General features: G+C 35.5%; 1 long non-coding RNA gene across 1 annotated transcript; it reads left to right on the top strand.

Moving 5' to 3' along the window:
• Window positions 1-10280: 10280 nt before the first annotated feature.
• Window positions 10281-12386, top strand: LOC125662065 (uncharacterized). The gene is made up of 2 exons (XR_007365241.2): window positions 10281-11791; window positions 12266-12386. It is a non-coding gene; the product is annotated as an uncharacterized LOC125662065 (long non-coding RNA).
• Window positions 12387-12630: the final 244 nt, after the last annotated feature.

Here is a 12630-nt window from a genome sequence, read left to right as displayed (position 1 = left end):
CGAAAACAGTAATATCCAGTTCTTCCACTGGTCTGCATTAAACGATCCATATGAGGATGAACATTTCTGTGGTAATTTCCCAACATCAGAGGGACAAGTAAAATTTTCAATCTTTCGCTGAATAACTAAAAAATCATTTTCACTCAAAACCATTTTAGTTTTCCAAACCTTTAACATATGTTTTGCTGTACCTAGAAATATATTGTGCATGGAATCAATTGTTGTCATTCTTATTGGATCAAAATAATCTAAATCTAAAAGACATGATATTCTGACTCCATGTTTTTCCCCAATGCCTCGTTCTAACCCTTTGAAATTTTTCCACATATCTTTCTATGCTGATCATTAGGTCTAGGAGGCCACATGCTTCTCTCAAATCCTCCAAACGTTTTTTTTTTTACCTAACACACCTGGGAACTGCTTTCCACATGTGTTGCAACCTAGATTCGCCATATGGCCATAAAATCCACATAATTTTCTGCTTGCATGAACATCACATCCTACATAAAGCAGTGCTAATCGAATTTGTTTTACTGCTTTCCAGATTTTCTGGACATAAGAAAAAAAAAACCCGTTATACCAAGCCTCATTCAGTTCGTCAATTAGGGGCTGAAGAAATGTATTTGTAGGTGGCTCTTTCTTCATGCCAGGAATGATACCTATTAAGATTATGTTTTCTCTCTTAAACCTATCTTCTCTTGGTAAATTCAAAATTGAAATATAAATAGCTCCAACAGAGTAATCTGTATGCTTAAATGGTTGAAACCAGTCAACATTTAACATCAGACCATAATTACCCTTCCCTGTGAAAAAAAAATATTTTAAACCATTGAACTCTTTCCATATATTACCATCATATATATCATACATCATATCATTTTCAGTGTGTCTAGCTCTCCACATTTCACACTTATCCTCAAATTCCTCACTCTTTACAAAAACTTGTAAGGAGGATTTAATTGTTTTGTAACAAAATGTTTTAAATGGTACAAAATTTAGAAAACCAGTTTCTCCAATATCTCTAAGTAATGGTTCTCTGCAAGGTCTACGCATATGTGCAAGTCTGGGATTAGGGAAGCTGATGTGGTTACATAGTTTTGATTGCTTTTTATCCTCAATGATTAAAAAACAATTTTCATAATCATATAAAGTAAAACATTTCCGACAGACAACATATCGTAAAAATTGAGACTTTTTGTCGTATAAATTCTTTGTCATCCTGTACATGTTTTGTGGGAAAACAGTTACTAAAGTTCTAAGAGCAGACGAATATCTATTTAAATTTTTTTAAAATACCTGACAACAGTTTTAACAAAGTTTGAACAACTGAATCTGATATGTAATATACTGATTGCCAAAGCACCAAAAATAGTACATATAAACCGTGTCAATAAATCCATGGAATTTTCATCAGAGAGCTGTACCCTTGTGCCTTTTTCCTCATCTGACTGAAAAAATAATCAGACAGATCTGATTCATAATCACTGCTTTCTGAAGTTTCATCAACCATAAAAATGTCAGTATCAAAAAATGTTTCAACATCCTCCTCACTAATATTAGGAAAAGTTTTTCCCATTCTATATTTAGCTCTTTTGAGCCGAAGGCTTAAAGAGCTAATCATATGGCCATATGTCTGGCGTGCGGTGTGCGTCAACTTTTTGGGAATAGGGCTATATCTCAAGAACCCCTTGGCCAATTTTTGACAAATTTTTCACAGGGTATCCTTGGCCAAAGGGCTTTCATTTGTACTAAAACTAGGGTTGTGACCCTTTAACAAGGGGAGATAATTAGGAAAATGCAAACAAAAGTAGTGGTTGCTAAAAAATCTTCTCAAGAACCACTGGGCAAATTATCACCAAACTTATGCATAAGGATGAGAATAGGTTATAGATATAAAAAAAAAAAATGGCATCATCCTGGGGCAAAGGGTGTGGTCTCAAGGTCACTTCAAAGTTGACCTTAAATTTGGTTTGTTAAAACTTTGATATTTTGCTTAGTATAAGGACTAGGATTATCAAATTTTGTCAGTTGATGCATCTTAGGACCTAATATCATGTTGTCTCAAAAGTAGGCCATGGTGACCTACTTTTTGAATTTCGCAAGTAAGTATTATTAAATGGATTTTAATGCATATCTTGGGCACTTTTGAGCCTATGATCATCAAAAGTTGTCAGTTGATGGATTATGGGACCTTGAACTGCGTCATATGAAAAGTATGTCACCATGACCTACTTTCTGAATTTTATGGCTAATCATTTATGAATATATTTTAGGTTATTTCAGATACCGATTACCGAGAGGTTTAGAATCATTAAACCTTGTAAGTTGATGCGTCTAGAGGCCTCGAAACATATTTATTAACAAAGGTAGGTCACAGTGAGCTACTTTTTGAATTTTGCAGATATTCAAATTTCACATTTTCAATTTTAGATGCATATTTTGGACACTATGAAAGTTAGGATCATCAAACTTTGTCAATTGATGCACCTTGAGTCTTCATAGTTTGTTGACTAAAAAGTAGGTCACCGTGACCTACTTTTGGAATTTGACGGCTACATTTTAATATTTCATATACTATTTGACTTACAAACAAGTTGATGGTACAGGGATTTCAACAGTCTCGATTGAAGTCAGCATTTCGCAAATTCTATGGTCGTTATAACGATCTAGTTCGTCAATACAATCTCGCATTGGGTCAAATGCTGTCTGACGTGTTTCATACCGATTGTTAAGCCGTTCTTGGCACACTGATTTTGACTGTGGATAAATCCGTTTACCTGATCAGAATATGGGGCTCACGGCGGGTGTGCCCGGTCAACAGGGGATGCTTACTCCTCCTAGGCACCTGATCCCACCTCTGGTGTGTCCAGGGGTCCGTGTTTGCCCAACTATCTATTTTGTATTGCTTGTAGGAGTTATGAGATTGATCATTGTTCGTTATCTTCACCTTACAATTATCAAACTTTGTCAGTTGATGCATGTAGAGTCTTCAAAGTGTGTTGACTAAAGAGTAGGTCACCGTGACCTATTTTTAGATTTTGACGGCTATATTTGAATATTTCAGATACTATTTGCTTTCAATTATAAAACTTTTGTCAGTTGATGGATCTTGAGTCTTTGGAGTGTGTCGACCAACATGTAAGTCACTGTGACCTACTTTTGGAATTTGATGGCTATATTTGAATACTATTTGACTTGTCAGTTGATGCATCTTGAGTCTTCAGTGTGTCGACCAAAAGTAGGTCACCATGACTTATACGGTACCAATTTTGATGTACCAGATGCGCATTTTAAATTTGATTTCTTGTATATTGTTTATTGTTCCACTCGAGGTTTTTTCACTCATGGCGATATCACCATTGCCGGTGAATGGCTTCAAATTTAGTTACCGTTTAGTGGGAAGTTAAACAACATACAACCAACCAATCTTCAAAGGGACACAAAACTTCATCATAATACACTTGCATTTCCTTTATCATGGGATCTTTCTACCGCGTTCGAGTGATATTGTCCCAGTGGTTCTGAACTACAAGCTGAAACTGAAAAGTTTACAGATGGACAGAACCGCCGCGGTGGTCTAGAGATAGATCGTTCACCCCGCATATGGAAGGTCCCGGCCGCGTCAGACTTAAGTCGTAAAAACAGGCAGTGACAGTTTAATCGCCAAACGCTCGGCATCAGGTGTGAATGTCATGGGTCCTCAAAGATGACTTGAAAACGGATGTCCCTTGTCAGAGTAGATGTACCACGCTTAAGAACCTTCGCTGCTCAATGACCGTAAGCGTAAAGCATAGACCTACATTTGAAGCCCTTCGCCAGTATTTGTGATATATCCGTATCAGTGAAAAATTCTTGAGAGCAACGGTATACGGATGGACAGACCGATGGAAGGACGAAAAAACCCAGACAGCAGACAACAGGTGATCAGGTTTTCCATGTCATTAATCGTATATTAAAATTTCAATTTATCAATTATTATCAAGACATTGTAATGAAAGGTAAAGATAACGAACAGTGATCAATCTCATAACTCCTATAAGCAATGCAAAATAGATAGTTGGGCAAACACGGACCGCTGGACACACCAGAGGTGGGGTCAGGTGCCTAGGAGGAGTAAGCATCCGCTATTGATCTGTCACACCCGCCGTGAGCCCTACATCCTGATCAGGTAAACAGTTATCCGTTGTCAAAATCAGTGTGCTAAGAACGGCCTAACAATCGGTATGAAACAAGGCAGACAGCATTTGACCCAATGATAGGTTGTATTGATATTGTAAAGATTTAGTGGTAAATGTCTAGAGATCGCCTTCATCGCAGCACACATTGGTAAAACACATACCTTCACAGAACTTTCCTTTATAGCCATCTGCACACTGACAAGAGAACGTTGTTGGACCGGATATACACGTTGCGCCATTTCTACATGGACGAAAGACACAGTGATCGATGTCTGCAAAATAAGAAATAAATTGATGTTTGCAGAGTGAAAATATAACCAAAGACAAATTGGCGGATAAACACTCTGACAAAATGATTCTATTATGCCCAAGCCTAAACTGATACAGTAATCTCTGAGGGAACATGTCATTACAAAATCAATCTAAAACAAACTGACTATTAGATTAGTTCATTAAGTTGACGAAACACCTAGGAAATGAGGACACATTGTCCAAATATGATGAAAACATATAATGCATATTTGTATTTAAAAAAAGTGAAAAACATGGATCAATTTTATAATTGCTATGAGGAATACGAAATTAAAAGTAAGGCGATCAAGGACTCTGGACACATCTGAGGTGGAATTAGGTACCTAGGATCGAGGAGTAAGCATCCCTTGTCGACCGGTTACATCCGTCATGAGTCCTATATCTTGATAAGGTTTGTTTGTTGTATGTTGTTGAACGCCCCTTTCAATGGTATTTCACTCATATGGAGACGTCATCATTGCCGATGTAGGGTTGCAAAACGTACGCCTATGCTCGGCGCTTATGACCATTGAGCAGGGAGGGATCGTAAAGACACACCTGCTGTGACACGTGGCCTCGGTTTTTGCGGTCTCATCTGAAGGACCGGGGCCGTTTAGTCGCCTGTTACGACAAACAAGGGGTACTGAGAACCTATTCTAACCCGGATCTCCACGGGGGTCTTGGTGAGGGAAATGGAGTATTCCATAGTCTAGTTTCGCATCTAAAGAACGACTTAAGAATGGTTACGAAACACGCCAAACAGCATTCAACCTAATGACAGATTGTAGTTGTAAATTAGATCATTATAAGGACCATTTACAAAACAATGACTTTAAGCGAAACAGTTGAAATCCCTGCAATATCAACTTGTTAGTTGGCTGTCTGCCTCGATTTTCAAAACAAAGATCACATGTCCGTGTTTGCCCAACTATCTAATTTGTATTGCTTGTAGGAGTTATGAGATTGATCACTGTTCGTTATCTTCACCTTGCATGTGATATTGCGTATCGAATCAGTTGGGAAACGTGAACGCTATTTGCAGGAATAATGGAACATTGCTGCATAGATATGGGAAGTTGAGGCGGACAAGCTGAAATCCTCGCATTTGTCATCAAGTAGGGAATACATAGTGCTTTATCCCGCTTCTCCATTGGAAATTTGGATAAGGTAACCTAACACGAGTTGGTATTTTGGAACGTGTATAGACATTGTAACATTAAACGCGAGATACTTGGAATCTTCCGTATATGCTGATGCGTTTTGATTGGTTGGTTGTATATCGTTTAACGTCCCTTTCAAGAATATTTCACTCTTATGGAGACGTCACCATTGCTGGTGACACACCTGCTGTGACAAAGGACTTCGGGTTTTGCGGACGACTCCATTTAATCGCCTCTAACGACAAGTAAGGGGTACTGAAGACCCATTCTAACCCAGATCTCCACGAGACTGATGTGGTTTGAAAGTATGAACTAGGTGTAATATAACTTTTAATGACTTCTGCATTGTAATAACTGTTTTTATAATGGTGTCATTATATTGTTAGTCATAGTGCTAAATATTGATCAAGGAGCATACAGTCATTACACATACCTTCACACGTGGTTCCGGTATAACCAGGTGCACACTTAGACAAGAACGTTGATGGACCGGAAGCACACTGTCCGTAATTTTTACACGGAGAAGAGGCACAGTGATCGGTGTCTGCAATATAACAAAGATAACATGAGATGTTCAGCTTTAAATAATAACTTTTCCATGTAAGGTCTGGTAAATGAAATGAGGAGTATGTTAAGAACACAAATTGCATACTAAACTAATAAAATTATTGATTTCAATACCAAGAAATGGTTTCTCTCTCTATGACACAGGAAATAGGCCATTAATCTATTTAATGTTGTGATAATATTATATAACAGTGATTTAGATCTGTTTGTAATATAGTTTATGTTTGTCATGATAATATATTTTTATGTTTTGTCATCATGTATAAGAGTGTACGTATACAAATAACAACCCCCCCCCCCTAACTTTTATTTTGGTCATTAACGAAGGATTTATGATCAATGGTTATGCATTATTAATGATAAAATTTCTTCATTACCGAACACAAATGCATTCGTTAAGGGGTAAAATCATGTTATTCGATCCGCGGACTTTTCGGTAGCATTTATTCCGTAAATGTGACTTTTAAAAACGGAATAAGTAACATTAGTTAACATGTGTAAAAATATAAAAGTATTAGTAACTAGTTAGTCCGTGTGCCAACTATCTTATAATTATATATCTTTATAAATAAAACCATGATATCGATATTGTTAAGTACGCGGATCGAATAACATGATTGATATTATTTTGTATTTGATGTGAATATAGTAACTTTTATAAGACCCTTTGATTTTTCAACTGTAATAAATCAATATCACAATTTAACAGACTATATCAAAATATTGAAAGTCCATTATTGTTTCACATATATTGAATTTGTACCCTTAACTAATTATTTTATTGAGCTTAATTGAAAGTTATATTCAGTGAATTAATTTGGCTCTTTTTCATTATATCATATACTATTGGCTATCATTAAGGTACAATGTATCTAGGTTTATATAATTGCACCTGTCAATAAGTTAGTCCTAATACTAAATGCAGTTTGGGTAAGACACACATCAAATATTTGATGCAAGTGTACCTCTAAGTTTTGAGAGGAATTTTTAAATCATTTAACACGTTAAGGGGCGATGGCGAAATCAAAAGTTCAATATCTGACAAAAAACTAAATTCACATCAAAATTGGTACCGTATACGTTTTACATAGTTTTCACGAAATCACACCCCACTCCCCTTAAATCTAAATATTATGAATGTTGAAACTAATCGATTAACAAGTAAAAACATGCGAGTATAAATAATACTGTTATACTTTTATTTCTGTTTATTCACAAATTAAAGTGTACATTTAAAATATTTAATGTTCATTACCGGTAAAATGTAATATATTATTATGTGGTTTTTAACAGCCACTTGTCTTTTTTCCACTAAAGTGAAATCGATGTTGGATGACAAACTTATTTGAGTTTTTACTCCCCCTGAGGCCCCCTAACTATTTGAATTTAATTTTTTTTCCTGACATTGGTCTTTTGATTTCGCCCCTAAACATGATGGACACTCAACAACCATGGATCAAATTCTGTATGTTGACTCTGCCATTGACCCAATAACCAGAAAACTTAATACTAAATTTATACTTAGTAATAAGTTTTTATACAGGACCCTGCATACAAAATAACCTCTAAAGTAATAATCTTGAATACTTATGATATTCATTGTAAAATTTAATATTGTTTATTCATTCTATTAATATATATCATAGGGGTACATACTTCATTACGATTTTATGTCTTATTTTAAGTTATACATACACAACTACATGTATATAATTTATTGATTCTTTTAATAGATACCTAAAATTGTTCAAATACATGTTGTCAATATTTGAACAATGCACCCACAGGAAAGAAACATGGAAGAGTGTGGGATGCAAACACAAAACTAAACAATAGTAATTTGTCTGCATGTGCATGTACGCGCACGTACGTGCATTGCAATTTTGGTACAAAACAAGAGGCCCAAGGGCCTAGAATCGCTCTTCTGATAAATTGTACAACCCCACCATTTCTATTCTTAGCCTCTTAGTATTCTAACTCTTTAGTTAAATCCTAAGAATTCAAAAAATGTAGGTCAATGTGACCTACTTTTGGGTTTACACATTATGAGAACCCAAGAAATATCAACTGACAAAGTTTGATGATTTTAAGCCAATTAGTATCTGAATATTGAAATATAGCTGTCAAATTCCAATCGTAGGTCATGGTGACCTACTTTTTGGTCATCAAACTCCGAACATGCAAGACCCATCAACTGACAAAGTTTGATGACTGTAGGTCAAATAGTATCTGAAATATATAAATATAGCCGTCAAATTCCAAAAGTAGGTCAAGGTGACCTACTTTTTGGTCAACACCCTTTGAACATGCAAGACGCATCAACTGACAAAGTTTGATGACTGTAGGTCAAATAGTATCTGAAATATATAAATATAGGTGTCCAATTCCAAAATTAGGTCAAGTTGACCTACTTTTTGGTCGAAACCCTTCGAACATGCAAGACCCATCAACTGACAAAGTTTGATGACTGTAGGTCAAATAGTATCTGAATATATAAATATAGCCGTCAAATTCCAAAAGTAGGTCAAGGTGACCTACTTTTTGGTCGACACATTCCGTTGATTCAAGATGCATCAACTGTCAAAGTTTGATGATTGTAGGTCAAATAGTGTCTGAAATATAGTAATTTAGCTGTCAAATACCAAAAGTAGGTCACGGTGACCTACTTTTTGGTCGACACAAACCGAAGACGAAGACGCATCAACTGACAAAGTTTGATGATCCTAGGTTTTACAGTGCCCAAAATATGCATCCAAAATTGAAAATGTGAAATTTGAATATCTGCAAAATTCAAAAAGTAGGTCACTGTGACCTACTTTTTTATAAATATGTTTCAAGGCCTCAAGATGCATCAACTTACAAGATTTGATGATTCTAAACCTCTCGGTATTTGAAATAACAACTTAAAATATATCTATAAATGATAAGCCATAAAATTCAGAAAGTAGGTCACGGTGACCTATTTTTCAGTTGACGCATTTCAAGGTCCCATGATCCACCAACTGACAAGTTTTGATGATCATAGGCTTCAAAGTGTCCAAGATATGCATCAAAATTAATTTTAAAATAAATACCTGCAAAATTCAAAAAGTAGGTCACCGTGACCTACTTTTGAGACAACTTGACACAAGGTCCTAAGATGCATCAACTGTCAAAATTTGATGATCCTAGTCCTTATAATGGCTAAAATATCTAAGATTTAAGGAATTTAAAAAAAATTTAAATTTAGGTCAACTTTGAAGTGACCTTGAGACCACGCCCTTTGCCCCAGGGTAATGCCTTGAACAATTTTTAATCTACAACATATCCTCATCCTTATGTGTAAGTTTGGTGATAATCTGCCCTGTGGTTCTTGAGAAGAAGATTTTTTTAGCAACCACTACTTTTGTTTGTATTTTCCTGATTATCTCCCCTTGTTAAAGGGTCACATCCCTTTATTTAGTATGTATGAAAGCCCTTGGGCCAATGATACCCTGTACCAAATTTGAAAGAAATTGGCCAAGGGGTTCTTGAGTTATAGCCCTTTTTCTAAAAAGTTTACGCACACCGCACAAATGGCCATAGCATTAGCTCTTTGAGCCTTTGGCTCAGAAGAGCTAAAAATTGAAAATCAGAATTCACAAGGAATCAACATGAAACCTTGTTAGGATGATAGTATATCATTTTTATATACGCAAAATGATAGTCGTGTTGTCTGCACGCGTGTGCATGCACATGCATCACATTTTTCGTACACGAATTTTGTAATCAGTGTAACTTTTTTGTTGCTCATTCAAATGGTTTGATATTCATATTATAGGTAGATATTGAGATCCTTAACTGATCTGCATTGTCAAAATTACCAATCTGCACGCGCATTTCTTTTTGATTGGATAATACATGTACTAAAACATCTGTAACTCTCTTATTAATGAAGCGAATGAGTTGATATTCACATCATAGGTAGATGATATGTGTATCTATATATTGGTGTAACAAAAAATGCCAACGCAAACGTGCATGCACATGCATCATATTTCAAAAGTTAATTTTTTGAAGGACGATACTGTTTTTGTTTTTCATCAAATTCTTTTGATTTTGAGGTTTTAGGTGTGTCTTGGTACTCCTTACAAATTGGTGTGGTTAAAATTACTGGTCAGCACGTGCACGCACGTGTGCTGATTTCTGATTGGATGATTTTAAAATCACTATAACTTTCTTGTATTTGATGCAAACATTAAGAAATTCTTTCTGTGGGTATATGATAGAAAGGCCTGTACTAGAATGACATCAACAAAAGTTCCGAATCATACTCGTGTGTGCGTGTATGCAAGTGCATTGCTTTCTTTTATTTCTTTGCACTGAAATGACCATAGTAAATCATAGTAAACGTACTACATGTAATTAAAGGCTAAAATAAAATGATTTTTGCTATAGGTTTACAATGACTTTACTTTTCAACTGGTTTGGGGAACATATGTAATGGTCCCAGTTACAATTAGAACTAGTTACAAATGGAATTTTGATTTTACTTTAGATTGCAGAATTTTTATCTTTGATATGATTTTATAAAGAAATGCAACTCATTTTTAGCTCAAGTGAGCATTTCTGATCACCCATTGTCTATCGTCTGACTGTAAACTTTTCACATTTTCGACTTCTTCTCCAGAACCACTTGGCCAATTTCAAACAAACTTGTCAAAAAGCATCCTTGGGTCGAGGCAAGTTAAGTCTGATGAAATGAAGGGTAACACCCTGCTCCAAGGGGAGATAATAGCGAAATAGTAGATATATATTGACAAATTTATAAAAAATTCTCCACAAAAATCCTGTGGGGATCTGTGTTGGAATAGATCCTCAGTACCCTCTTGCTTGTCGCAAGAGGCGACTAAATGGGGCGGTCCTTCGGATGAGACTGCAAAAACCGAGGTCCCGTGTCACAGCAGATGTGGCACGAGATAGATCCCTCCCTGCTCAATGGCCCTAAGCACCGAGCATAGGCCTAAATTTTGCAGCCCTTCACCGGCATGGGTGACATCTCCATATGAGTGAAATATTCTCGAGAGGGACGTAAAACAATATTCAATCAATCAATCTCCAGTACAATACTTCCAGAACAAGCAGGCCAATTTCATGCAATGAAGGGCCATGCTACCTTTAAAGGTATAAAAGAGATAATTACAAAAATAGGGAGGGGTCAATTAAAAATCTTCTCAAGAACTGCTGGGCAAGGAAAGTTCAAATGTTCATGGCAGCTTCCTGACATAGTGCAGATTAAAGTTTGTTGAAACCATGGCTCCTGGGGGGTAGGATGGGGCTACAATAGGGGATCAAAGTTTTATATCTCAATATATAGGGAACAAATCTTTAAAAAGCTCCTTCATAAAGCAATAATTATATATAAATATTTATTATATTTAATATATATATTTATTCAATAGTAAATATATATAATGCCATCCATTTCACGTAATTTTTGGAATTTTTTAATTATTCTGATGTCAACCTTACACGTATATTTTTCACAGGTTTTGAATATAATGTCTCCAGTATGGATATGTTTGACGATTGTTACCATGGAAACGAACTCACAGACCAACATGTATGTCAAAACAGGTGGGGTTTTTTTTGGTAAATTAAATATAGTGGTACCCATTTCAATCAATTTTAGAATTTTTAAATTAGTCATACCCTTCCGTTTTTTGGTGGGTTTTTTTTTTACAGGTTTTGAACATGATGTCTCCAGCAAGGATATGTTTGATGATGGTTACCATGGTAACGAACTCACAGACCTATGTCAAAAATGTCATTTTCTGATAGAATAGACATAATGCTATCCATTTCACTTAATTTTAGAATTTTTTAATTATTCTGATGTCAGCCATACACTTCCGGGTTCTCTACAGGTTTTAAATATGATGTATCCAGCAAGGATATGTTTGATGATGGTTACCATGGGAACGATCTCACAGACCTATGTCAAAAATGTAATTTTCTGATAGAATAGACATAATGCTATCCATTTCACTCAATTTTAGAATTTTTTAATTATTCTCATGTCAGTCATACCTTTCCATTTTTTGTTTACAGGTTTTGAACATGATGTCTCCAGCAAGGATATGTTTGATGACGGTTACCATGGAAACGAACTCACGGACCTATGTCAAAAATGTCTTTTTCTGATAAAATAAATATAATGCTATCCATTTCATTCAATTTTAGAATTTTTTAATTATTCTGATGTCAACCATACACTTCCGGGTTCTCTACAGGTTCTAGATATGATGTCTCCAGCAAGGATATGTTTGATGATGGTTACCATGGTAACGAACTCAAAGACCTATTTAGAAATGAATTTTTCTGTTAAATTAAAACTAATGCTAATTACTTGTTTCACTTTAGGAATTTTTTCACTGCTCTGATGTCAGTTTAGACAAATAGTAAATTTCAGTCAA

Source organism: Ostrea edulis, chromosome 8, assembly GCF_947568905.1.
Source record: "Ostrea edulis chromosome 8, xbOstEdul1.1, whole genome shotgun sequence".
In the NCBI taxonomy this organism is placed as follows: Eukaryota; Metazoa; Mollusca; class Bivalvia; order Ostreida; family Ostreidae; genus Ostrea; species Ostrea edulis.
Note: the sequence above shows the minus strand (reverse complement) of the source record. Positions and strands in the feature narration are given on the sequence as shown.